This window comes from Halichoeres trimaculatus, unplaced genomic scaffold (assembly GCF_033239565.1).
Source record: "Halichoeres trimaculatus isolate MK-OKI-2021-1 unplaced genomic scaffold, fHalTri1.1 fHalTri1_scaffold_11, whole genome shotgun sequence".
In the NCBI taxonomy this organism is placed as follows: domain Eukaryota; kingdom Metazoa; phylum Chordata; class Actinopteri; order Labriformes; family Labridae; genus Halichoeres; species Halichoeres trimaculatus.
Genome location: NW_027437189.1, coordinates 25,586,664 through 25,613,981, shown reverse-complemented (window position 1 = coordinate 25,613,981; position 27,318 = coordinate 25,586,664).

The following is a 27,318-nucleotide window of genomic DNA, read 5'->3' as shown; positions in this document are numbered from 1 at the left end:
ATCCTGAATCAAGTCTGAGTGCTAAAACCTCTGTTTCGGGTTTTACCACATTGAGCCCAGAACGTAAGGGCCGGACCTGAAATTTGGAGCCAAAATTGAAATTTTCACTTTGGCTGGAATTGCATGAATTATGTGTCCCCCGTGGAAGCCCATGCCATCCCGGGTGAGAAAAATGCATCCTGAATCAAGTCTGAGTGCTAAAACCTCTGTTTCGGGTTTTACCACATTGAGCTCAGAACGTAAGGGCCGGACCTGAAATTTGGAGCCAAAATTGAAATTTTCACTTTGGCTGAAATTGCATGAATTATGTGTCCCCCGTGGAAGCCCATGCCATCCCAGGTGAGAAAAATGCATCCTGAATCAAGTCTGAGGGGTAAAACATCTGTTTCGGGTTTTACCACATTGAGCCCAGAACGTAAGGGCTGGACCTGAAATTTGGAGCCAAAATTGAAATTTTCACTTTGGCTGAAATTGCATGAAATATGTGTCCCCCGTGGAAGCCCATGCCATCCCAGGTGAGAAAAATGCATCCTGAATCAAGTCTAAGGGTTAAAACCTCTGTTTCAGGTTATACCACATTGAGCCCAGAACGTAAGGGCTGGACCTGAAATTTGGAGCCAAAATTGAAATTTTCACTTTGGCTGAAATTGCATGAAATATGTGTCCCCCGTGGAAGCCCATGCCATCCCAGGTGAGAAAAATGCATCCTGAATCAAGTCTAAGGGTTAAAACCTCTGTTTCAGGTTTTACCACATTGAGCCCAGAACGTAAGGGCCGGACCTGAAATTTGGAGCCAAAATTGAAATTTTCACTTTGGCTGAAATTGCATGAATTATGTGTCCCCCGTGGAAGCCCATGCCATCCCAGGTGAGAAAAATGCATCCTGAATCAAGTCTGAGTGCTAAAACCTCTGTTTCGGGTTTTACCACATTGAGCCCAGAACGTAAGGGCCGGACCTGAAATTTGGAGCAGAAATTCAAATTTTCACTTTGGCTGAAATTGCATGAATTATGTGTCCCCCGTGGAAGCCCATGCCATCCCGGGTGAGAAAAATGCATCCTGAATCAAGTCTGAGGGCTAAAACCTCTGTTTCGGGTTTTACCACATTGAGCTCAGAACGTAAGGGCCGGACCTGAAATTTGGAGCCAAAATTGAAATTTTCACTTTGGCTGAAATTGCATGAATTATGTGTCCCCCGTGGAAGCCCATGCCATCCCAGGTGAGAAAAATGCATCCTGAATCAAGTCTGAGGGCGAAAACCTCTGTTTCAGGTTTTACCCAATGAGGCCAGAACGCAAGGGCCGGACCTGAAATTTGGAGCCAAAATTGAAATTTTCAGTTAGGCTGAAATTGCATGAATTATGTGTCCCCCGTGGAAGCCCATGCCATCCCAGGTGAGAAAAATGCATCCTGAATCAAGTCTGAGGGCTAAAACCTCTGTTTCGGGTTTTACCACATTGAGCCCAGAACGTAAGGGCCGGACCTGAAATTTGGAGCCAAAATTGAAATTTTCACTTTGGCTGAAATTGAGTGAAATAAGTGTCCCTCGTGAAAGCCCATGCCATCCCAGGTGAGAAAAATGCATCCTGAATCAAGTCTAAGTTGTAAAACCTCTGTTTCAGGTTTTACCACATTGAGCCCAGAACGTAAGGGCCGGACCTGTAATTTGGAGCCAAAATTGAAATTTTCACTTTGGCTGAAATTGCATGAATTATGTGTCCCCCGTGGAAGCCCATGCCATCCCAGGTGAGAAAAATGCATTCTGAATCAAGTCTGAGGGCTAAAACCTCTGTTTCAGGTTTTACCACATTGAGCCCAGAACGTATGGGCCGGACCTGAAATTTGGAGCCAAAATTGAAATTTTCACTTTGGCTGAAATTGCATGAATTATGTGTCCCTCGTGGAAGCCCATGCCATCCCAGGTGAGAAAAATGCATCCTGAATCAAGTCTAAGGGGTAAAACATCTTTTTCGGGTTTTACCACATTGAGCCCAGAACGTAAGGGCCGGACCTGAAATTTGGAGCCAAAATTGAAATTTTCACTTTGGCTGAAATTGAGTGAAATATGTGTCCCTCGTGAAAGCCCATGCCATCCCAGGTGAGAAAAATGCATCCTGAATCAAGTCTAAGGGGTAAAACATCTGTTTCGGGTTTTACCACATTGAGCCCAGAACGTAAGGGCCGGACCTGAAATTTGGAGCCAAAATTGAATTTTTCACTTTGGCTGAAATTGAGTGAAATAAGTGTCCCTCGTGAAAGCCCATGCCATCCCAGGTGAGAAAAATGCATCCTGAATCAAGTCTGAGGGCGAAAACCTCTGTTTCGGGTTTTACCACATTGAGCCCAGAACGTAAGGGCCGGACCTGAAATTTGGAGCCAAAATTGAAATTTTCACTTTGGCTGAAATTGCATGAAATATGTGTCCCCCGTGGAAGCCCATGCCATCCCAGGTGAGAAAAATGCATTCTGAATCAAGTCTGAGGGCTTAAACCTCTGTTTCAAGTTTTACCACATTGAGCCCAGAACGTAAGGGCCGGACCTGAAATTTGGAGCCAAAATTGAAATTTTCACTTTGGCTGAAATTGCATGAAATATGTGTCCCACGTGGAAGCCCATGCCATCCCAGGTGAGAAAAATGCATCCTGAATCAAGTCTAAGGGGTAAAACCTCTGTTTCAGGTTTTACCACATTGAGCCCAGAACGTAAGGGCCGGACCTGAAATTTGGAGCCAAAATTAAAATTTTCAGTTTGGCTGAAATTGCATGAAATATGTGTCCCCCGTGGAAGCCCATGCCATCCCAGGTGAGAAAAATGCATCCTGAATCAAGTCTGAGGGCGAAAACCTCTGTTTCGGGTTTTACCACATTGAGCCCAGAACGTAAGGGCCGGACCTGAAATTTGGAGCCAAAATTGAAATTTTCAGTTAGGCTGAAATTGCATGAAATATGTGTCCCCCGTGGAAGCCCATGCCATCCCAGGTGAGAAAAATGCATTCTGAATCAAGTCTGAGGGCTAAAACCTCTGTTTCAGGTTTTACCACATTGAGCCCAGAACGTAAGGGCCGGACCTGAAATTTGGAGCCAAAATTGAAATTTTCACTTTGGCTGAAATTGAGTGAAATAAGTGTCCCTCGTGAAAGCCCATGCCATCCCAGGTGAGAAAAATGCATCCTGATTCAAGTCTAAGGGGTAAAACATCTGTTTCGGGTTTTACCACACTGAGCCCAGAACGTTTGGGCCGGACCTGAAATTTGGAGCCAAAATTGAAATTTTCACTTTGGCTGAAATTGCATGAATTATGTGTCCCTCGTGGAAGCCCATGCTATCCCAGGTGAGAAAAATGCATCCTGAATCAAGTCTAAGGGGTAAAACATCTGTTTCGGGTTTTACCACATTGAGCCCAGAACGTAAGGGCCGGACCTGAAATTTGGAGCCAAAATTGAAATTTTCACTTTGGCTGAAATTGAGTGAAATATGTGTCCCTCGTGAAAGCCCATGCCATCCCAGGTGAGAAAAATGCATCCTGAATCAAGTCTAAGGGGTAAAACCTCTGTTTCAGGTTTTACCACATTGAGCCCAGAACATAAGGGCCGGACCTGAAATTTGGAGCCAAAATTGAAATTTTCACTTTGGCTGAAATTGCATGAATTATGTGTCCCCCGTGGAAGCCCATGCCATCCCAGGTGAGAAAAATGCATCCTGAATCAAGTCTGAGTGCTAAAACCTCTGTTTCGGGTTTTACCACATTGAGCCCAGAACGTAAGGGCCGGACCTGAAATTTGGAGCCAAAATTGAAATTTTCAGTTTGGCTGAAATTGCATGAAATATGTGTCCCCCGTGGAAGCCCATGCCATCCCAGGTGAGAAAAATGCATCCTGAATCAAGTCTGAGGGCGAAAACCTCTGTTTCGGGTTTTACCACATTGAGCCCAGAACGTAAGGGCCGGACCTGAAATTTGGAGCCAAAATTGAAATTTTCACTTTGGCTGAAATTGCATGAAATATGTGTCCCTCGTGGAAGCCCATGCCTTCCCAGGTGAGAAAAATGCATCCTGATTCAAGTCTAAGGGGTAAAACATCTGTTTCGGGTTTTACCACATTGAGCCCAGAACGTAAGGGCCGGACCTGAAATTTGGAGCCAAAATTGAAATTTTCACTTTGGCTGAAATTGCATGAATTATGTGTCCCTCGTGGAAGCCCATGCCATCCCAGGTGAGAAAAATGCATCCTGAATCAAGTCTGAGGGCGAAAACCTCTGTTTCGGCTTTTACCACATTGAGCCCAGAACGTAAGGGCCGGACCTGAAATTTGGAGCCAAAATTGAAATTTTCACTTTGGCTGAAATTGAGTGAAATATGTGTCCCTCGTGAAAGCCCATGCCATCCCGGGTGAGAAAAATGCATCCTGAATCAAGTCTAAGGGGTAAAACCTCTTATTTGGGTTTTACCACATTGAGCCCAGAACGTAAGGGCCGGACCTGAAATTTGGAGCCAAAATTGAATTTTTCACTTTGGCTGAAATTGAGTGAAATAAGTGTCCCTCGTGAAAGCCCATGCCATCCCAGGTGAGAAAAATGCATCCTGAATCAAGTCTGAGGGCGAAAACCTCTGTTTCGGGTTTTACCACATTGAGCCCAGAACGTAAGGGCCGGACCTGAAATTTGGAGCAGAAATTGAAATTTTCACTTTGGCTGAAATTGCATGAAATATGTGTCCCCCGTGGAAGCCCATGCCATCCCAGGTGAGAAAAATGCATCCTGAATCAAGTCTAAGGGGTAAAACCTCTGTTTCAGGTTTTACCACATTGAGCCCAGAACGTAAGGGCCGGACCTGAAATTTGGAGCCAAAATTAAAATTTTCAGTTTGGCTGAAATTGCATGAAATATGTGTCCCCCGTGGAAGCCCATGCCATCCCAGGTGAGAAAAATGCATCCTGAATCAAGTCTGAGTGCTACAACCTCTGTTTCGGGTTTTACCACATTGAGCTCAGAACGTAAGGGCCGGACCTGAAATTTGGAGCCAAAATTGAAATTTTCACTTTGGCTGAAATTGCATGAATTATGTGTCCCTCGTGGAAGCCCATGCCATCCCAGGTGAGGAAAATGCATCCTGAATCAAGTCTGAGTGCTTCAACCTCTGTTTCGGGTTTTACCACATTGAGCTCAGAACGTAAGGGCCGGACCTGAAATTTGGAGCCAAAATTGAAATTTTCACTTTGGCTGAAATTGCATGAATTATGTGTCCCTCGTGGAAGCCCATGCCATCCCAGGTGAGAAAAATGCATCCTGAATCAAGTCTAAGGGGTAAAACATCTGTTTCGGCTTTTACCACATTGAGCCCAGAACGTAAGGGCCGGACCTGAAATTTGGAGCCAAAATTGAAATTTTCACTTTGGCTGAAATTGAGTGAAATATGTGTCCCTCGTGAAAGCCCATGCCATCCCAGGTGAGAAAAATGCATCCTGAATCAAGTCTAAGGGGTAAAACATCTGTTTCGGGTTTTACCACATTGAGCCCAGAACGTAAGGGCCGGACCTGAAATTTGGAGCCAAAATTGAATTTTTCACTTTGGCTGAAATTGAGTGAAATAAGTGTCACTCGTGAAAGCCCATGCCATCCCAGGTGAGAAAAATGCATCCTGAATCAAGTCTGAGGGCGAAAACCTCTGTTTCGGGTTTTACCACATTGAGCCCAGAACGTAAGGGCCGGACCTGAAATTTGGAGCAGAAATTGAAATTTTCACTTTGGCTGAAATTGCATGAAATATGTGTCCCCCGTGGAAGCCCATGCCATCCCAGGTGAGAAAAATGCATCCTGAATCAAGTCTGAGGGCGAAAACCTCTGTTTCGGGTTTTACCACATTGAGCCCAGAACGTAAGGTCCGGACCTGAAATTTGGAGCCAAAATTGAAATTTTCACTTTGGCTGAAATTGCATGAAATATGTGTCCCCCGTGGAAGCCCATGCCATCCCAGGTGAGGAAAATGCATCCTGAATCAAGTCTGAGAGCTAAAACCTCTGTTTCGGGTTTTACCACATTGAGCCCAGAACGTAAGGTCCGGACCTGAAATTTGGAGCCAAAATTGAAATTTTCACTTTGGCTGAAATTGCATGAAATATGTGTCCCCCGTGGAAGCCCATGCCATCCCAGGTGAGAAAAATGCATCCTGAATCAAGTCTGAGGGCTAAAACCTCTGCTTCAGGTTTTACCACATTGAGCCCAGAACGTAAGGGCCGGACCTGAAATTTGGAGCCAAAATTGAAATTTTCACTTTGGCTGAAATTGCATGAAATATGTGTCCCCCGTGGAAGCCCATGCCATCCCAGGTGAGAAAAATGCATCCTGAATCAAGTCTGAGGGCTAAAACCTCTGTTTCGGGTTTTACCACATTGAGCTCAGAACGTAAGGGCCGGACCTGAAATTTGGAGCCAAAATTGAAATTTTCACTTTGGCTGAAATTGCATGAATTATGTGTCCCCCGTGGAAGCCCATGCCATCCCAGGTGAGAAAAATGCATCCTGAATCAAGTCTGAGTGCTAAAACCTCTGTTTCGGGTTTTACCGCATTGAGCCCAGAACGTAAGGGCCGGACCTGAAATTTGGAGCCAAAATTAAAATTTTCAGTTTGGCTGAAATTGCATGAATTATGTGTCCCCCGTGGAAGCCCATGCCATCCCAGGTGAGAAAAATGCATCCTGAATCAAGTCTGAGGGCGAAAACCTCTGTTTCGGGTTTTACCACATTGAGCCCAGAACGTAAGGTCCGGACCTGAAATTTGGAGCAGAAATTGAAATTTTCTCTTTGGCTGAAATTGCATGAAATATGTGTCCCCCGTGGAAGCCCATGCCATCCCAGGTGAGAAAAATGCATCCTGAATCAAGTCTGAGGGCTAAAACCTCTGTTTCGGGTTTTACCACATTGAGCTCAGAACGTAAGGGCCGGACCTGAAATTTGGAGCAGAAATTGAAATTTTCACTTTGGCTGAAATTGCATGAATTATGTGTCCCCCGTGGAAGCCCATGCCATCCCAGGTGAGAAAAATGCATCCTGATTCAAGTCTGAGGGCTAAAACCTCTGTTTCGGGTTTTACCACATTGAGCCCAGAACGTAAGGGCCGGACCTGAAATTTGGAGCCAAAATTGAAATTTTCCCTATGGCTGAAATTGCATGAAATATGTGTCCCCCGTGGAAGCCCATGCCATCCCAGGTGAGAAAAATGCATCCTGAATCAAGTCTAAGTTGTAAAACCTCTGTTTCAGGTTTTACCACATTGAGCCCAGAACGTAAGAGCCGGACCTGAAATTTGGAGCCAAAATTGAAATTTTAACTTTGGCTGAAATTGCATGAAATATGTGTCCCTCGTGGAAGCCCATGCCATCCCAGGTGAGAAAAATGCATCCTGAATCAAGTCTGAGTGCTAAAACCTCTGTTTCGGGTTTTACCACATTGAGCTCAGAACCTAAGGGCCGGACTTGAAATTTGGAGCCAAAATTAAAATTTTCACTTTGGCTGAAATTGCATGAAATATATGTCCCCCGTGGAAGCCCATGCCATCCCAGGTGAGAAAAATGCATCCTGAATCAAGTCTGAGTGCCAAAACCTCTGTTTCGGGTTTTACCACATTGAGCCCAGAACGTAAGGGCCGGACCTGAAATTTGGAGCAGAAATTCAAATTTTCACTTTGGCTGAAATTGCATGAATTATGTGTCCCCCATGGAAGCCCATGCCATCCCAGGTGAGACAAATGCATCCTGAATCAAGTCTGAGTGCGAAAACCTCTGTTTCGGGTTTTACCACATTGAACCCAGAACGTAAGGTCCGGACCTGAAATTTGGAGCCAAAATTGAAATTTTCACTTTGGCTGAAATTGCATGAATTATGTGTCCCCCGTGGAAGCCCATGCCATCCATAGGTGAGAAAAATGCATCCTGAATCAAGTCTAAGTGCTAAAACCTCTGTTTCGGGTTTTACCACATTGAGCCCAGAACGTAATGGTCGGACCTGAAATTTGGAGCCAAAATTGAAATTTTCACTTTGGCTGAAATTGCATGAAATATGTGTCCCCCGTGGAAGCCCATGCCATCCCAGGTGAGAAAAATGCATCCTGAATCAAGTCTAAGGGGTAAAACATCTGTTTCGGGTTTTACCACATTGAGCCCAGAACGTAAGGGCCGGACCTGAAATTTGGAGCCAAAATTGAAATTTTCACTTTGGCTGAAATTGAGTGAAATATGTGTCCCTCGTGAAAGCCCATGCCATCCCAGGTGAGAAAAATGCATCCTGAATCAAGTCTGAGTGCTAAAACCTCTGTTTCGGGTTTTACCACATTGAGCCCAGAACGTAAGGGCCGGACCTGAAATTTGGAGCCAAAATTGAAATTTTCACTTTGGCTGAAATTGCATGAATTATGTGTCCCTCGTGGAAGCCCATGCCATCCCAGGTGAGAAAAATGCATCCTGATTAAAGTCTAAGGGGTAAAACATCTGTTTCGGGTTTTACCACATTGAGCCCAGAACGTAAGGGCCGGACCTGAAATTTGGAGCCAAAATTGAAATTTTCACTTTGGCTGAAATTGAGTGAAATATGTGTCCCTCGTGAAAGCCCATGCCATCCCAGGTGAGAAAAATGCATCCTGAATCAAGTCTAAGGGGTAAAACCTCTGTTTCAGGTTTTACCACATTGAGCCCAGAACGTAAGGGCTGGACCTGAAATTTGGAGCCAAAATTGAAATTTTCACTTTGGCTGAAATTGAGTGAAATAAGTGTCCCTCGTGAAAGCCCATGCCATCCCAGGTGAGAAAAATGCATCCTGAATCAAGTCTAAGGGGTAAAACCTCTGTTTCGGGTTTTACCACATTGAGCCCAGAACGTAAGGGCCGGACCTGAAATTTGGAGCCAAAATTGAATTTTTCACTTTGGCTGAAATTGCATGAAATATGTGTCCCCCGTGGAAGCCCATGCCATCCCAGGTGAGAAAAATGCATCCTGAATCAAGTCTGAGGGCTAAAACCTCTGCTTCAGGTTTTACCACATTGAGCCCAGAACGTAAGGGCCGGACCTGAAATTTGGAGCCAAAATTGAAATTTTCACTTTGGCTGAAATTGCATGAAATATGTGTCCCCCGTGGAAGCCCATGCCATCCCAGGTGAGACAAATGCATTCTGAATCAAGTCTGAGGGCTAAAACCCCTTTTGCGGGTTTTACCACATTGAGCACAGAACGTAAGGGCCGGACCTGAAATTTGGAGCCAAAATTGAAATTTTCACTTTGGCTGAAATTGAGTGAAATATGTGTCCCCCGTGGAAGCCCATGCCATCCCAGGTGAGAAAAATGCATCCTGAATCAAGTCTGAGGGCGAAAACCTCTGTTTCGGGTTTTACCACATTGAGCCCAGAACGTAAGGTCCGGACCTGAAATTTGGAGCAGAAATTGAAATTTTCACTTTGGCTGAAATTGCATGAATTATGTGTCCCCCGTGGAAGCCCATGCCATCCCAGGTGAGAAAAATGCATCCTGAATCAAGTCTGAGGGCTAAAACCTCTGCTTCAGGTTTTACCACATTGAGCCCAGAACGTAAGGGCCGGACCTGAAATTTGGAGCCAAAATTGAAATTTTCAGTTAGGCTGAAATTGCATGAAATATGTGTCCCCCGTGGAAGCCCATGCCATCCCAGGTGAGAAAAATGCATCCTGAATCAAGTCTGAGGGCTAAAACCTCTGTTTCGGGTTTTACCAGATTGAACCCAGAACGTAAGGTCCGGACCTGAAATTTAGGGCCAAAATTAAAATTTTCACTTTGGCTGAAATTGCATGAATTATGTGTCCCCCGTGGAAGCCCATGCCATCCCAGGTGAGAAAAATGCATCCTGAATCAAGTCTGAGGGCTAAAACCTCTGTTTCAGGTTTTACCACATTGAGCCCAGAACGTAAGGGCTGGACCTGAAATTTGGAGCCAAAATTGAAATTTTCACTTTGGCTGAAATTGCATGAAATATGTGTCCCCCGTGGAAGCCCATGCCATCCCAGGTGAGAAAAATGCATCCTGAATCAAGTCTGAGTGCTAAAACCTCTGTTTCGGGTTTTACCACATTGAGCCCAGAACGTAAGGGCCGGACCTGAAATTTGGAGAAGAAATTAAAATTTTCACTTTGGCTGAAATTGCATGAATTATGTGTCCACCGTGGAAGCCCATGCCATCCCGGGTGAGAAAAATGCATCCTGAATCAAGTCTGAGGGCTAAAACCTCTGTTTCGGGTTTTACCACATTGAGCTCAGAACGTAAGGGCCGGACCTGAAATTTGGAGCCAAAATTGAAATTTTCACTTTGGCTGAAATTGCATGAAATATGTGTCCCCCGTGGAAGCCCATGCCATCCCAGGTGAGAAAAATGCATCCTGAATCAAGTCTGAGGGCTAAAACCTCTGTTTCAGGTTTTACCACATTGAGCCCAGAACGTAAGGGCTGGACCTGAAATTTGGAGCCAAAATTGAAATTTTCACTTTGGCTGAAATTGCATGAAATATGTGTCCCCCGTGGAAGCCCATGCCATCCCAGGTGAGAAAAATGCATCCTGAATCAAGTCTGAGGGTTAAAACCTCTGTTTCAGGTTTTACCACATTGAGCCCAGAACGTAAGGGCCGGACCTGAAATTTGGAGCCAAAATTGAAATTTTCACTTTGGCTGAAATTGCATGAATTATGTGTCCCCCGTGGAAGCCCATGCCATCCCAGGTGAGAAAAATGCATCCTGAATCAAGTCTGAGTGCTAAAACCTCTGTTTCGGCTTTTACCACATTGAGCCCAGAACGTAAGGGCCGGACCTGAAATTTGGAGCAGAAATTCAAATTTTCACTTTGGCTGAAATTGCATGAATTATGTGTCCCCCGTGGAAGCCCATGCCATCCCGGGTGAGAAAAATGCATCCTGAATCAAGTCTGAGGGCTAAAACCTCTGTTTCGGGTTTTACCACATTGAGCTCAGAACGTAAGGGCCGGACCTGAAATTTGGAGCCAAAATTGAAATTTTCACTTTGGCTGAAATTGCATGAATTATGTGTCCCCCGTGGAAGCCCATGCCATCCCAGGTGAGAAAAATGCATCCTGAATCAAGTCTGAGGGCTAAAACCTCTGTTTCGGGTTTTACCACATTGAGCCCAGAACGTAAGGGCCGGACCTGAAATTTGGAGCCAAAATTGAAATTTTCACTTTGGCTGAAATTGCATGAATTATGTGTCCCCCGTGGAAGCCCATGCCATCCCAGGTGAGAAAAATGCATCCTGAATCAAGTCTGAGGGCTAAAACCTCTGTTTCGGGTTTTACCACATTGAGCCCAGAACGTAAGGGCTGGACCTGAAATTTGGAGCCAAAATTGAAATTTTCACTTTGGCTGAAATTGCATGAAATATGTGTCCCCCGTGGAAGCCCATGCCATCCCAGGTGAGAAAAATGCATCCTGAATCAAGTCTGAGTGCTAAAACCTCTGTTTCGGGTTTTACCACATTGAGCCCAGAACGTAAGGGCCGGACCTGAAATTTGGAGAAGAAATTAAAATTTTCACTTTGGCTGAAATTGCATGAATTATGTGTCCACCGTGGAAGCCCATGCCATCCCGGGTGAGAAAAATGCATCCTGAATCAAGTCTGAGGGCTAAAACCTCTGTTTCGGGTTTTACCACATTGAGCTCAGAACGTAAGGGCCGGACCTGAAATTTGGAGCCAAAATTGAAATTTTCACTTTGGCTGAAATTGCATGAATTATGTGTCCCCCGTGGAAGCCCATGCCATCCCAGGTGAGAAAAATGCATCCTGAATCAAGTCTGAGGGCTAAAACCTCTGTTTCAGGTTTTACCACATTGAGCCCAGAACGTAAGGGCTGGACCTGAAATTTGGAGCCAAAATTGAAATTTTCACTTTGGCTGAAATTGCATGAAATATGTGTCCCCCGTGGAAGCCCATGCCATCCCAGGTGAGAAAAATGCATCCTGAATCAAGTCTAAGGGTTAAAACCTCTGTTTCAGGTTATACCACATTGAGCCCAGAACGTAAGGGCTGGACCTGAAATTTGGAGCCAAAATTGAAATTTTCACTTTGGCTGAAATTGCATGAAATATGTGTCCCCCGTGGAAGCCCATGCCATCCCAGGTGAGAAAAATGCATCCTGAATCAAGTCTAAGGGTTAAAACCTCTGTTTCAGGTTTTACCACATTGAGCCCAGAACGTAAGGGCCGGACCTGAAATTTGGAGCCAAAATTGAAATTTTCACTTTGGCTGAAATTGCATGAATTATGTGTCCCCCGTGGAAGCCCATGCCATCCCAGGTGAGAAAAATGCATCCTGAATCAAGTCTGAGTGCTAAAACCTCTGTTTCGGGTTTTACCACATTGAGCCCAGAACGTAAGGGCCGGACCTGAAATTTGGAGCAGAAATTCAAATTTTCACTTTGGCTGAAATTGCATGAATTATGTGTCCCCCGTGGAAGCCCATGCCATCCCGGATGAGAAAAATGCATCCTGAATCAAGTCTGAGGGCTAAAACCTCTGTTTCGGGTTTTACCACATTGAGCTCAGAACGTAAGGGCCGGACCTGAAATTTGGAGCCAAAATTGAAATTTTCACTTTGGCTGAAATTGCATGAATTATGTGTCCCCCGTGGAAGCCCATGCCATCCCAGGTGAGAAAAATGCATCCTGAATCAAGTCTGAGGGCGAAAAACCTCTGTTTCAGGTTTTACCCACTGAGCCCAGAACGTAAGGGCCGGACCTGAAATTTGGAGCCAAAATTGAAATTTTCACTTTGGCTGAAATTGAGTGAAATAAGTGTCCCTCGTGAAAGCCCATGCCATCCCAGGTGAGAAAAATGCATCCTGAATCAAGTCTGAGTGCTAAAACCTCTGTTTCAGGTTTTACCACATTGAGCCCAGAACGTAAGGGCCGGACCTGAAATTTGGAGCCAAAATTGAAATTTTCAGTTAGGCTGAAATTGCATGAAATATGTGTCCCCAGTGGAAGCCCATGCCATCCCAGGTGAGAAAAATGCATCCTGAATCAAGTCTAAGTTGTAAAACCTCTGTTTCAGGTTTTACCACATTGAGCCCAGAACGTAAGGGCCGGACCTGTAATTTGGAGCCAAAATTGAAATTTTCACTTTGGCTGAAATTGCATGAATTATGTGTCCCCCGTGGAAGCCCATGCCATCCCAGGTGAGAAAAATGCATCCTGAATCAAGTCTGAGGGCTAAAACCTCTGTTTCAGGTTTTACCACATTGAGCCCAGAACGTATGGGCCGGACCTGAAATTTGGAGCCAAAATTGAAATTTTCACTTTGTCTGAAATTGCATGAATTATGTGTCCCTCGTGGAAGCCCATGCCATCCCAGGTGAGAAAAATGCATCCTGAATCAAGTCTAAGGGGTAAAACCTCTGTTTCGGGTTTTACCACATTGAGCCCAGAACGTAAGGGCCGGACCTGAAATTTGGAGCCAAAATTGAAATTTTCACTTTGGCTGAAATTGAGTGAAATAAGTGTCCCTCGTGAAAGCCCATGCCATCCCAGGTGAGAAAAATGCATCCTGAATCAAGTCTGAGGGCGAAAACCTCTGTTTCGGGTTTTACCACATTGAGCCCTGAACGTAAGGGCCGGACCTGAAATTTGGAGCCAAAATTGAAATTTTCACTTTGGCTGAAATTGCATGAAATATGTGTCCCCCGTGGAAGCCCATGCCATCCCAGGTGAGAAAAATGCATCCTGAATCAAGTCTGAGGGGTAAAACCTCTGTTTCAGGTTTTACCACATTGAGCCCAGAACGTAAGGGCCGGACCTGAAATTTGGAGCCAAAATTGAAATTTTCACTTTGGCTGAAATTGCATGAAATATGTGTCCCCCGTGGAAGCCCATGCCATCCCAGGTGAGAAAAATGCATCCTGAATCAAGTCTAAGGGGTAAAACCTCTGTTTCAGGTTTTACCACATTGAGCCCAGAACGTAAGGGCCGGACCTGAAATTTGGAGCCAAAATTAAAATTTTCAGTTTGGCTGAAATTGCATGAAATATGTGTCCCCCGTGGAAGCCCATGCCATCCCAGGTGAGAAAAATGCATCCTGAATCAAGTCTGAGGGCGAAAACCTCTGTTTCGGGTTTTACCACATTGAGCCCAGAACGTAAGGGCCGGACCTGAAATTTGGAGCAGAAATTGAAATTTTCACTTTGGCTGAAATTGCATGAAATATGTGTCCCCCGTGGAAGCCCATGCCATCCCAGGTGAGAAAAATGCATTCTGAATCAAGTCTAAGGGGTAAAACCTCTGTTTCAGGTTTTACCACATTGAGCCCAGAACGTAAGGGCCGGACCTGAAATTTGGAGCCAAAATTAAAATTTTCAGTTTGGCTGAAATTGCATGAAATATGTGTCCCCCGTGGAAGCCCATGCCATCCCAGGTGAGAAAAATGCATCCTGAATCAAGTCTGAGTGCTACAACCTCTGTTTCGGGTTTTACCACATTGAGCTCAGAACGTAAGGGCCGGACCTGAAATTTGGAGCCAAAATTGAAATTTTCACTTTGGCTGAAATTGCATGAATTATGTGTCCCTCGTGGAAGCCCATGCCATCCCAGGTGAGGAAAATGCATCCTGAATCAAGTCTGAGTGCTACAACCTCTGTTTCGGGTTTTACCACATTGAGCTCAGAACGTAAGGGCCGGACCTGAAATTTGGAGCCAAAATTGAAATTTTCACTTTGGCTGAAATTGCATGAATTATGTGTCCCCCGTGGAAGCCCATGCCATCCCAGGTGAGAAAAATGCATCCTGAATCAAGTCTAAGGGTTAAAACCTCTGTTTCAGGTTTTACCACATTGAGCCCAGAACGTAAGGGCCGGACCTGAAATTTGGAGCCAAAATTGAAATTTTCACTTTGGCTGAAATTGCATGAATTATGTGTCCCCCGTGGAAGCCCATGCCATCCCAGGTGAGAAAAATGCATCCTGAATCAAGTCTGAGTGCTAAAACCTCTGTTTCGGGTTTTACCACATTGAGCCCAGAACGTAAGGGCCGGACCTGAAATTTGGAGCAGAAATTCAAATTTTCACTTTGGCTGAAATTGCATGAATTATGTGTCCCCCGTGGAAGCCCATGCCATCCCGGATGAGAAAAATGCATCCTGAATCAAGTCTAAGGGGTAAAACCTCTGTTTCAGGTTTTACCACATTGAGCCCAGAACGTAAGGGCCGGACCTGAAATTTGGAGCCAAAATTAAAATTTTCAGTTTGGCTGAAATTGCATGAAATATGTGTCCCCCGTGGAAGCCCATGCCATCCCAGGTGAGAAAAATGCATCCTGAATCAAGTCTAAGGGTTAAAACCTCTGTTTCAGGTTATACCACATTGAGCCCAGAACGTAAGGGCTGGACCTGAAATTTGGAGCCAAAATTGAAATTTTCACTTTGGCTGAAATTGCATGAAATATGTGTCCCCCGTGGAAGCCCATGCCATCCCAGGTGAGAAAAATGCATCCTGAATCAAGTCTAAGGGTTAAAACCTCTGTTTCAGGTTTTACCACATTGAGCCCAGAACGTAAGGGCCGGACCTGAAATTTGGAGCCAAAATTGAAATTTTCACTTTGGCTGAAATTGCATGAATTATGTGTCCCTCGTGGAAGCCCATGCCATCCCAGGTGAGAAAAATGCATCCTGAATCAAGTCTGAGTGCTAAAACCTCTGTTTCGGGTTTTACCACATTGAGCCCAGAACGTAAGGGCCGGACCTGAAATTTGGAGCAGAAATTCAAATTTTCACTTTGGCTGAAATTGCATGAATTATGTGTCCCCCGTGGAAGCCCATGCCATCCCGGATGAGAAAAATGCATCCTGAATCAAGTCTGAGGGCTAAAACCTCTGTTTCGGGTTTTACCACATTGAGCTCAGAACGTAAGGGCCGGACCTGAAATTTGGAGCCAAAATTGAAATTTTCACTTTGGCTGAAATTGAGTGAAATAAGTGTCCCTCGTGAAAGCCCATGCCATCCCAGGTGAGAAAAATGCATCCTGAATCAAGTCTGAGGGCGAAAACCTCTGTTTCAGGTTTTACCCACTGAGCCCAGAACGCAAGGGCCGGACCTGAAATTTGGAGCCAAAATTGAAATTTTCAGTTAGGCTGAAATTGCATGAATTATGTGTCCCCCGTGGAAGCCCATGCCATCCCAGGTGAGAAAAATGCATCCTGAATCAAGTCTGAGGGCTAAAACCTCTGTTTCGGGTTTTACCAGATTGAGCCCAGAACGTAAGGGCCGGACCTGAAATTTGGAGCCAAAATTGAAATTTTCACTTTGGCTGAAATTGCATGAAATATGTGTCCCCCGTGGAAGCCCATGCCATCCCAGGTGAGAAAAATGCATCCTGAATCAAGTCTAAGGGGTAAAACCTCTGTTTCAGGTTTTACCACATTGAGCCCAGAACGTAAGGGCCGGACCTGAAATTTGGAGCCAAAATTAAAATTTTCAGTTTGGCTGAAATTGCATGAAATATGTGTCCCCCGTCGAAGCCCATGCCATCCCAGGTGAGAAAAATGCATCCTGAATCAAGTCTGAGGGCGAAAACCTCTGTTTCGGGTTTTACCACATTGAGCCCAGAACGTAAGGGCCGGACCTGAAATTTGGAGCAGAAATTGAAATTTTCACTTTGGCTGAAATTGCATGAAATATGTGTCCCCCGTGGAAGCCCATGCCATCCCAGGTGAGAAAAATGCATTCTGAATCAAGTCTAAGGGGTAAAACCTCTGTTTCAGGTTTTACCACATTGAGCCCAGAACGTAAGGGCCGGACCTGAAATTTGGAGCCAAAATTAAAATTTTCAGTTTGGCTGAAATTGCATGAAATATGTGTCCCCCGTGGAAGCCCATGCCATCCCAGGTGAGAAAAATGCATCCTGAATCAAGTCTGAGTGCTACAACCTCTGTTTCGGGTTTTACCACATTGAGCTCAGAACGTAAGGGCCGGACCTGAAATTTGGAGCCAAAATTGAAATTTTCACTTTGGCTGAAATTGCATGAATTATGTGTCCCTCGTGGAAGCCCATGCCATCCCAGGTGAGGAAAATGCATCCTGAATCAAGTCTGAGTGCTACAACCTATGTTTCGGGTTTTACCACATTGAGCTCAGAACGTAAGGGCCGGACCTGAAATTTGGAGCCAAAATTGAAATTTTCACTTTGGCTGAAATTGCATGAATTATGTGTCCCCCGTGGAAGCCCATGCCATCCCAGGTGAGAAAAATGCATCCTGAATCAAGTCTGAGGGCTAAAACCTCTGTTTCGGGTTTTACCACATTGAGCCCAGAACGTAAGGGCTGGACCTGAAATTTGGAGCCAAAATTGAAATTTTCACTTTGGCTGAAATTGCATGAAATATGTGTCCCCCGTGGAAGCCCATGCCATCCCAGGTGAGAAAAATGCATCCTGAATCAAGTCTGAGTGCTAAAACCTCTGTTTCGGGTTTTACCACATTGAGCCCAGAACGTAAGGGCCGGACCTGAAATTTGGAGAAGAAATTGAAATTTTCACTTTGGCTGAAATTGCATGAATTATGTGTCCACCGTGGAAGCCCATGCCATCCCGGGTGAGAAAAATGCATCCTGAATCAAGTCTGAGGGCTAAAACCTCTGTTTCGGGTTTTACCACATTGAGCTCAGAACGTAAGGGCCGGACCTGAAATTTGGAGCCAAAATTGAAATTTTCACTTTGGCTGAAATTGCATGAATTATGTGTCCCCCGTGGAAGCCCATGCCATCCCAGGTGAGAAAAATGCATCCTGAATCAAGTCTGAGTGCTAAAACCTCTGTTTCGGGTTTTACCACATTGAGCCCAGAACGTAAGGGCCGGACCTGAAATTTGGAGAAGAAATTGAAATTTTCACTTTGGCTGAAATTGCATGAATTATGTGTCCACCGTGGAAGCCCATGCCATCCCGGGTGAGAAAAATGCATCCTGAATCAAGTCTGAGGGCTAAAACCTCTGTTTCGGGTTTTACCACATTGAGCTCAGAACGTAAGGGCCGGACCTGAAATTTGGAGCCAAAATTGAAATTTTCACTTTGGCTGAAATTGCATGAATTATGTGTCCCCCGTGGAAGCCCATGCCATCCCAGGTGAGAAAAATGCATCCTGAATCAAGTCTGAGGGCTAAAACCTCTGTTTCAGGTTTTACCACATTGAGCCCAGAACGTAAGGGCTGGACCTGAAATTTGGAGCCAAAATTGAAATTTTCACTTTGGCTGAAATTGCATGAAATATGTGTCCCCCGTGGAAGCCCATGCCATCCCAGGTGAGAAAAATGCATCCTGAATCAAGTCTAAGGGTTAAAACCTCTGTTTCAGGTTATACCACATTGAGCCCAGAACGTAAGGGCTGGACCTGAAATTTGGAGCCAAAATTGAAATTTTCACTTTGGCTGAAATTGCATGAAATATGTGTCCCCCGTGGAAGCCCATGCCATCCCAGGTGAGAAAAATGCATCCTGAATCAAGTCTAAGGGTTAAAACCTCTGTTTCAGGTTTTACCACATTGAGCCCAGAACGTAAGGGCCGGACCTGAAATTTGGAGCCAAAATTGAAATTTTCACTTTGGCTGAAATTGCATGAATTATGTGTCCCCCGTGGAAGCCCATGCCATCCCAGGTGAGAAAAATGCATCCTGAATCAAGTCTGAGTGCTAAAACCTCTGTTTCGGGTTTTACCACATTGAGCCCAGAACGTAAGGGCGGGACCTGAAATTTGGAGCAGAAATTCAAATTTTCACTTTGGCTGAAATTGCATGAATTATGTGTCCCCCGTGGAAGCCCATGCCATCCCGGATGAGAAAAATGCATCCTGAATCAAGTCTGAGGGCTAAAACCTCTGTTTCGGGTTTTACCACATTGAGCTCAGAACGTAAGGGCCGGACCTGAAATTTGGAGCCAAAATTGAAATTTTCACTTTGGCTGAAATTGAGTGAAATAAGTGTCCCTCGTGAAAGCCCATGCCGTCCCAGGTGAGAAAAATGCATCCTGAATCAAGTCTGAGGGCTAAAACCTCTGTTTCGGGTTTTACCACATTGAGCTCAGAACGCAAGGGCCGGACCTGAAATTTGGAGCCAAAATTGAAATTTTCAGTTAGGCTGAAATTGCATGAATTATGTGTCCCCCGTGGAAGCCCATGCCATCCCAGGTGAGAAAAATGCATCCTGAATCAAGTCTGAGGGCTAAAACCTCTGTTTCGGGTTTTACCAGATTGAGCCCAGAACGTAAGGGCCGGACCTGAAATTTGGAGCCAAAATTGAAATTTTCACTTTGGCTGAAATTGCATGAAATATGTGTCCCCCGTGGAAGCCCATGCCATCCCAGGTGAGAAAAATGCATCCTGAATCAAGTCTAAGGGGTAAAACCTCTGTTTCAGGTTTTACCACATTGAGCCCAGAACGTAAGGGCCGGACCTGAAATTTGGAGCCAAAATTAAAATTTTCACTTTGGCTGAAATTGCATGAAATATGTGTCCCCCGTGGAAGCCCATGCCATCCCAGGTGAGAAAAATGCATCCTGAATCAAGTCTGAGGGCGAAAACCTCTGTTTCGGGTTTTACCACATTGAGCCCAGAACGTAAGGGCCGGACCTGAAATTTGGAGCAGAAATTGAAATTTTCACTTTGGCTGAAATTGCATGAAATATGTGTCCCCCGTGGAAGCCCATGCCATCCCAGGTGAGAAAAATGCATTCTGAATCAAGTCTAAGGGGTAAAACCTCTGTTTCAGGTTTTACCACATTGAGCCCAGAACGTAAGGGCCGGACCTGAAATTTGGAGCCAAAATTAAAATTTTCAGTTTGGCTGAAATTGCATGAAATATGTGTCCCCCGTGGAAGCCCATGCCATCCCAGGTGAGAAAAATGCATCCTGAATCAAGTCTGAGTGCTACAACCTCTGTTTCGGGTTTTACCACATTGAGCTCAGAACGTAAGGGCCGGACCTGAAATTTGGAGCCAAAATTGAAATTTTCACTTTGGCTGAAATTGCATGAATTATGTGTCCCTCGTGGAAGCCCATGCCATCCCAGGTGAGAAAAATGCATCCTGAATCAAGTCTGAGTGCTACAACCTCTGTTTCGGGTTTTACCACATTGAGCTCAGAACGTAAGGGCCGGACCTGAAATTTGGAGCCAAAATTGAAATTTTCACTTTGGCTGAAATTGCATGAATTATGTGTCCCACGTGGAAGCCCATGCCATCCCAGGTGAGAAAAATGCATCCTGAATCAAGTCTAAGGGGTAAAACATCTGTTTCGGCTTTTACCACATTGAGCCCAGAACGTAAGGGCCGGACCTGAAATTTGGAGCCAAAATTGAAATTTTCACTTTGGCTGAAATTGAGTGAAATATGTGTCCCTCGTGAAAGCCCATGCCATCCCAGGTGAGAAAAATGCATCCTGAATCAAGTCTAAGGGGTAAAACATCTGTTTCGGGTTTTACCACATTGAGCCCAGAACGTAAGGGCCGGACCTGAAATTTGGAGCCAAAATTGAATTTTTCACTTTGGCTGAAATTGAGTGAAATAAGTGTCCCTCGTGAAAGCCCATGCCATCCCAGGTGAGAAAAATGCATCCTGAATCAAGTCTGAGGGCGAAAACCTCTGTTTCGGGTTTTACCACATTGAGCCCAGAACGTAAGGGCCGGACCTGAAATTTGGAGCAGAAATTGAAATTTTCACTTTGGCTGAAATTGCATGAAATATGTGTCCCCCGTGGAAGCCCATGCCATCCCAGGTGAGAAAAATGCATTCTGAATTAAGTCTAAGGGGTAAAACCTCTGTTTCAGGTTTTACCACATTGAGCCCAGAACGTAAGGGCCGGACCTGAAATTTGGAGCCAAAATTAAAATTTTCAGTTTGGCTGAAATTGCATGAAATATGTGTCCCCCGTGGAAGCCCATGCCATCCCAGGTGAGAAAAATGCATCCTGAATCAAGTCTGAGTGCTACAACCTCTGTTTCGGGTTTTACCACATTGAGCTCAGAACGTAAGGGTCGGACCTGAAATTTGGAGCCAAAATTGAAATTTTCACTTTGGCTGAAATTGCATGAAATATGTGTCCCCCGTGGAAGCCCATGCCATCCCAGGTGAGGAAAATGCATCCTGAATCAAGTCTGAGAGCTAAAACCTCTGTTTCGGGTTTTACCACATTGAGCCCAGAACGTAAGGTCCGGACCTGAAATTTGGAGCCAAAATTGAAATTTTCACTTTGGCTGAAATTGCATGAAATATGTGTCCCCCGTGGAAGCCCATGCCATCCCAGGTGAGAAAAATGCATCCTGAATCAAGTCTGAGGGCGAAAACCTCTGTTTCGGGTTTTACCACATTGAACCCAGAACGTAAGGTCCGGACCTGAAATTTGGAGCCAAAATTGAAATTTTCACTTTGGCTGAAATTGCATGAAATATGTGTCCCCCGTGGAAGCCCATGCCATCCCAGGTGAGGAAAATGCATCCTGAATCAAGTCTGAGAGCTAAAACCTCTGTTTCGGGTTTTACCACATTGAGCCCAGAACGTAAGGTCCGGACCTGAAATTTGGAGCCAAAATTGAAATTTTCACTTTGGCTGAAATTGCATGAAATATGTGTCCCCCGTGGAAGCCCATGCCATCCCAGGTGAGAAAAATGCATCCTGAATCAAGTCTGAGGGCGAAAACCTCTGTTTCGGGTTTTACCACATTGAGCCCAGAACGTAAGGTCCGGACCTGAAATTTGGAGCCAAAATTGAAATTTTCACTTTGGCTGAAATTGCATGAAATATGTGTCCCCCGTGGAAGCCCATGCCATCCCAGGTGAGGAAAATGCATCCTGAATCAAGTCTGAGAGCTAAAACCTCTGTTTCGGGTTTTACCACATTGAGCTCAGAACGTAAGGTCCGGACCTGAAATTTGGAGCCAAAATTGAAATTTTCACTTTGGCTGAAATTGCATGAAATATGTGTCCCCCGTGGAAGCCCATGCCATCCCAGGTGAGAAAAATGCATCCTGAATCAAGTCTGAGGGCTAAAACCTCTGCTTCAGGTTTTACCACATTGAGCCCAGAACGTAAGGGCCGGACCTGAAATTTGGAGCCAAAATTGAAATTTTCACTTTGGCTGAAATTGCATGAAATATGTGTCCCCCGTGGAAGCCCATGCCATCCCAGGTGAGAAAAATGCATCCTGAATCAAGTCTGAGGGCTAAAACCTCTGTTTCGGGTTTTACCACATTGAGCTCAGAACGTAAGGGCCGGACCTGAAATTTGGAGCCAAAATTGAAATTTTCAGTTTGGCTGAAATTGCATGAATTATGTGTCCCCCGTGGAAGCCCATGCCATCCCAGGTGAGAAAAATGCATCCTGAATCAAGTCTGAGTGCTAAAACCTCTGTTTCGGGTTTTACCACATTGAGCCCAGAACGTAAGGGCCGGACCTGAAATTTGGAGCAGAAATTAAAATTTTCAGTTTGGCTGAAATTGCATGAATTATGTGTCCCCCGTGGAAGCCCATGCCATCCCAGGTGAGAAAAATGCATCCTGAATCAAGTCTGAGGGCGAAAACCTCTGTTTCGGGTTTTACCACATTGAGCCCAGAACGTAAGGTCCGGACCTGAAATTTGGAGCAGAAATTGAAATTTTCACTTTGGCTGAAATTGCATGAAATATGTGTCCCCCGTGGAAGCCCATGCCATCCCAGGTGAGAAAAATGCATCCTGAATCAAGTCTGAGTGCTAAAACCTCTGTTTCGGGTTTTACCACATTGAGCTCAGAACGTAAGGGCCGGACCTGAAATTTGGAGCAGAAATTGAAATTTTCACTTTGGCTGAAATTGCATGAATTATGTGTCCCCCGTGGAAGCCCATGCCATCCCAGGTGAGAAAAATGCATCCTGATTCAAGTCTGAGGGCTAAAACCTCTGTTTCGGGTTTTACCACATTGAGCCCAGAACGTAGGGGCCGGACCTGAAATTTGGAGCCAAAATTTAAATTTTCCCTATGGCTGAAATTGCATGAAATATGTGTCCCCCGTGGAAGCCCATGCCATCCCAGGTGAGAAAAATGCATCCTGAATCAAGTCTAAGTTGTAAAACCTCTGTTTCAGGTTTTACCACATTGAGCCCAGAACGTAAGAGCCGGACCTGAAATTTGGAGCCAAAATTGAAATTTTAACTTTGGCTGAAATTGCATGAAATATGTGTCCCTCGTGGAAGCCCATGCCATCCCAGGTGAGAAAAATGCATCCTGAATCAAGTCTGAGTGCTAAAACCTCTGTTTCGGGTTTTACCACAGTGAGCTCAGAACCTAAGGGCCGGACTTGAAATTTGGAGCCAAAATTAAAATTTTCACTTTGGCTGAAATTGCATGAAATATATGTCCCCCGTGGAAGCCCATGCCATCCCAGGTGAGAAAAATGCATCCTGAATCAAGTCTGAGTGCCAAAACCTCTGTTTCGGGTTTTACCACATTGAGCCCAGAACGTAAGGGCCGGACCTGAAATTTGGAGCAGAAATTCAAATTTTCACTTTGGCTGAAATTGCATGAATTATGTGTCCCCCATGGAAGCCCATGCCATCCCAGGTGAGACAAATGCATCCTGAATCAAGTCTGAGTGCGAAAACCTCTGTTTCGGGTTTTACCACATTGAGCTCAGAACGTAAGGTCCGGACCTGAAATTTGGAGCCAAAATTGAAATTTTCACTTTGGCTGAAATTGCATGAAATATGTGTCCCCCGTGGAAGCCCATGCCATCCCAGGTGAGAAAAATGCATCCTGAATCAAGTCTGAGGGCTAAAACCTCTGCTTCAGGTTTTACCACATTGAGCCCAGAACGTAAGGGCCGGACCTGAAATTTGGAGCCAAAATTGAAATTTTCACTTTGGCTGAAATTGCATGAAATATGTGTCCCCCGTGGAAGCCCATGCCATCCCAGGTGAGAAAAATGCATCCTGAATCAAGTCTGAGGGCTAAAACCTCTGTTTCGGGTTTTACCACATTGAGCTCAGAACGTAAGGGCCGGACCTGAAATTTGGAGCCAAAATTGAAATTTTCAGTTTGGCTGAAATTGCATGAATTATGTGTCCCCCGTGGAAGCCCATGCCATCCCAGGTGAGAAAAATGCATCCTGAATCAAGTCTGAGTGCTAAAACCTCTGTTTCGGGTTTTACCACATTGAGCCCAGAACGTAAGGGCCGGACCTGAAATTTGGAGCAGAAATTAAAATTTTCAGTTTGGCTGAAATTGCATGAATTATGTGTCCCCCGTGGAAGCCCATGCCATCCCAGGTGAGAAAAATGCATCCTGAATCAAGTCTGAGGGCGAAAACCTCTGTTTCGGGTTTTACCACATTGAGCCCAGAACGTAAGGTCCGGACCTGAAATTTGGAGCAGAAATTGAAATTTTCACTTTGGCTGAAATTGCATGAAATATGTGTCCCCCGTGGAAGCCCATGCCATCCCAGGTGAGAAAAATGCATCCTGAATCAAGTCTGAGGGCTAAAACCTCTGTTTCGGGTTTTACCACATTGAGCTCAGAACGTAAGGGCCGGACCTGAAATTTGGAGCAGAAATTGAAATTTTCACTTTGGCTGAAATTGCATGAATTATGTGTCCCCCGTGGAAGCCCATGCCATCCCAGGTGAGAAAAATGCATCCTGATTCAAGTCTGAGGGCTAAAACCTCTGTTTCGGGTTTTACCACATTGAGCCCAGAACGTAGGGGCCGGACCTGAAATTTGGAGCCAAAATTTAAATTTTCCCTATGGCTGAAATTGCATGAAATATGTGTCCCCCGTGGAAGCCCATGCCATCCCAGGTGAGAAAAATGCATCCTGAATCAAGTCTAAGTTGTAAAACCTCTGTTTCAGGTTTTACCACATTGAGCCCAGAACGTAAGAGCCGGACCTGAAATTTGGAGCCAAAATTGAAATTTTAACTTTGGCTGAAATTGCATGAAATATGTGTCCCTCGTGGAAGCCCATGCCATCCCAGGTGAGAAAAATGCATCCTGAATCAAGTCTGAGTGCTAAAACCTCTGTTTCGGGTTTTACCACAGTGAGCTCAGAACCTAAGGGCCGGACTTGAAATTTGGAGCCAAAATTAAAATTTTCACTTTGGCTGAAATTGCATGAAATATATGTCCCCCGTGGAAGCCCATGCCATCCCAGGTGAGAAAAATGCATCCTGAATCAAGTCTGAGTGCCAAAACCTCTGTTTCGGGTTTTACCACATTGAGCCCAGAACGTAAGGGCCAGACCTGAAATTTGGAGCAGAAATTCAAATTTTCACTTTGGCTGAAATTGCATGAATTATGTGTCCCCCATGGAAGCCCATGCCATCCCAGGTGAGACAAATGCATCCTGAATCAAGTCTGAGTGCTAAAACCTCTGTTTCGGGTTTTACCACAGTGAGCTCAGAACCTAAGGGCCGGACTTGAAATTTGGAGCCAAAATTAAAATTTTCACTTTGGCTGAAATTGCATGAAATATATGTCCCCCGTGGAAGCCCATGCCATCCCAGGTGAGAAAAATGCATCCTGAATCAAGTCTAAGGGGTAAAACATCTGTTTCGGGTTTTACCACATTGAGCCCAGAACGTAAGGGCCGGACCTGAAATTTGGAGCCAATATTGAAATTTTCACTTTGGCTGAAATTGAGTGAAATATGTGTCCCTCGTGGAAGCCCATGCCATCCCAGGTGAGAAAAATGCATCCTGATTAAAGTCTAAGGGGTAAAACATCTGTTTCGGGTTTTACCACATTGAGCCCAGAACGTAAGGTCCGGACCTGAAATTTGGAGCCAAAATTGAAATTTTCACTTTGGCTGAAATTGCATGAATTATGTGTCCCTCGTGGAAGCCCATGCCATCCCAGGTGAGAAAAATGCATCCTGATTAAAGTCTAAGGGGTAAAACATCTGTTTCAGGTTTTACCACATTGAGCCCAGAACGTAAGGGCCGGACCTGAAATTTGGAGCCAAAATTGAAATTTTCACTTTGGCTGAAATTGAGTGAAATATGTGTCCCTCGTGAAAGCCCATGCCATCCCAGGTGAGAAAAATGCATCCTGAATCAAGTCTAAGGGGTAAAACATCTGTTTCGGGTTTTACCACATTGAGCCCAGAACGTAAGGGCCGGACCTGAAATTTGGAGCCAAAATTGAAATTTTCACTTTGGCTGAAATTGAGTGAAATAAGTGTCCCTCGTGAAAGCCCATGCCATCCCAGGTGAGAAAAATGCATCCTGAATCAAGTCTGAGGGCGAAAACCTCTGTTTCGGGTTTTACCACATTGAGCCCAGAACGTAAGGGCCGGACCTGAAATTTGGAGCCAAAATTGAAATTTTCACTTTGGCTGAAATTGCATGAAATATGTGTCCCCCGTGGAAGCCCATGCCATCCCAGGTGAGAAAAATGCATCCTGAATCAAGTCTGAGGGCTAAAACCTCTGCTTCAGGTTTTACCACATTGAGCCCAGAACGTAAGGGCCGGACCTGAAATTTGGAGCCAAAATTGAAATTTTCACTTTGGCTGAAATTGCATGAAATATGTGTCCCCCGTGGAAGCCCATGCCATCCCAGGTGAGAAAAATGCATCCTGAATCAAGTCTGAGGGCTAAAACCTCTGTTTCGGGTTTTACCACATTGAGCTCAGAACGTAAGGGCCGGACCTGAAATTTGGAGCCAAAATTGAAATTTTCAGTTTGGCTGAAATTGCATGAATTATGTGTCCCCCGTGGAAGCCCATGCCATCCCAGGTGAGAAAAATGCATCCTGAATCAAGTCTGAGTGCTAAAACCTCTGTTTCGGGTTTTACCACATTGAGCCCAGAACGTAAGGGCCGGACCTGAAATTTGGAGCCAAAATTGAAATTTTCACTTTGGCTGAAATTGCATGAAATATGTGTCCCCCGTGGAAGCCCATGCCATCCCAGGTGAGAAAAATGCATCCTGAATCAAGTCTGAGGGCTAGAACCTCTGTTTCGGGTTTTACCACATTGAGCCCAGAACGTAAGGGCCGGACCTGAAATTTGGAGCCAAAATTGAAATTTTAACTTTGGCTGAAATTGCATGAAATATGTGTCCCCCGTGGAAGCCCATGCCATCCCAGGTGAGAAAAATGCATCCTGAATCAAGTCTGAGGGCGAAAACCTCTGTTTCGGGTTTTACCACATTGAGCCCAGAACGTAAGGGCCGGACCTGAAATTTGGAGCCAAAATTGAAATTTTCACTTTGGCTGAAATTGCATGAAATATGTGTCCCCCGTGGAAGCCCATGCCATCCCAGGTGAGAAAAATGCATCCTGAATCAAGTCTGAGGGCTAGAACCTCTGTTTCGG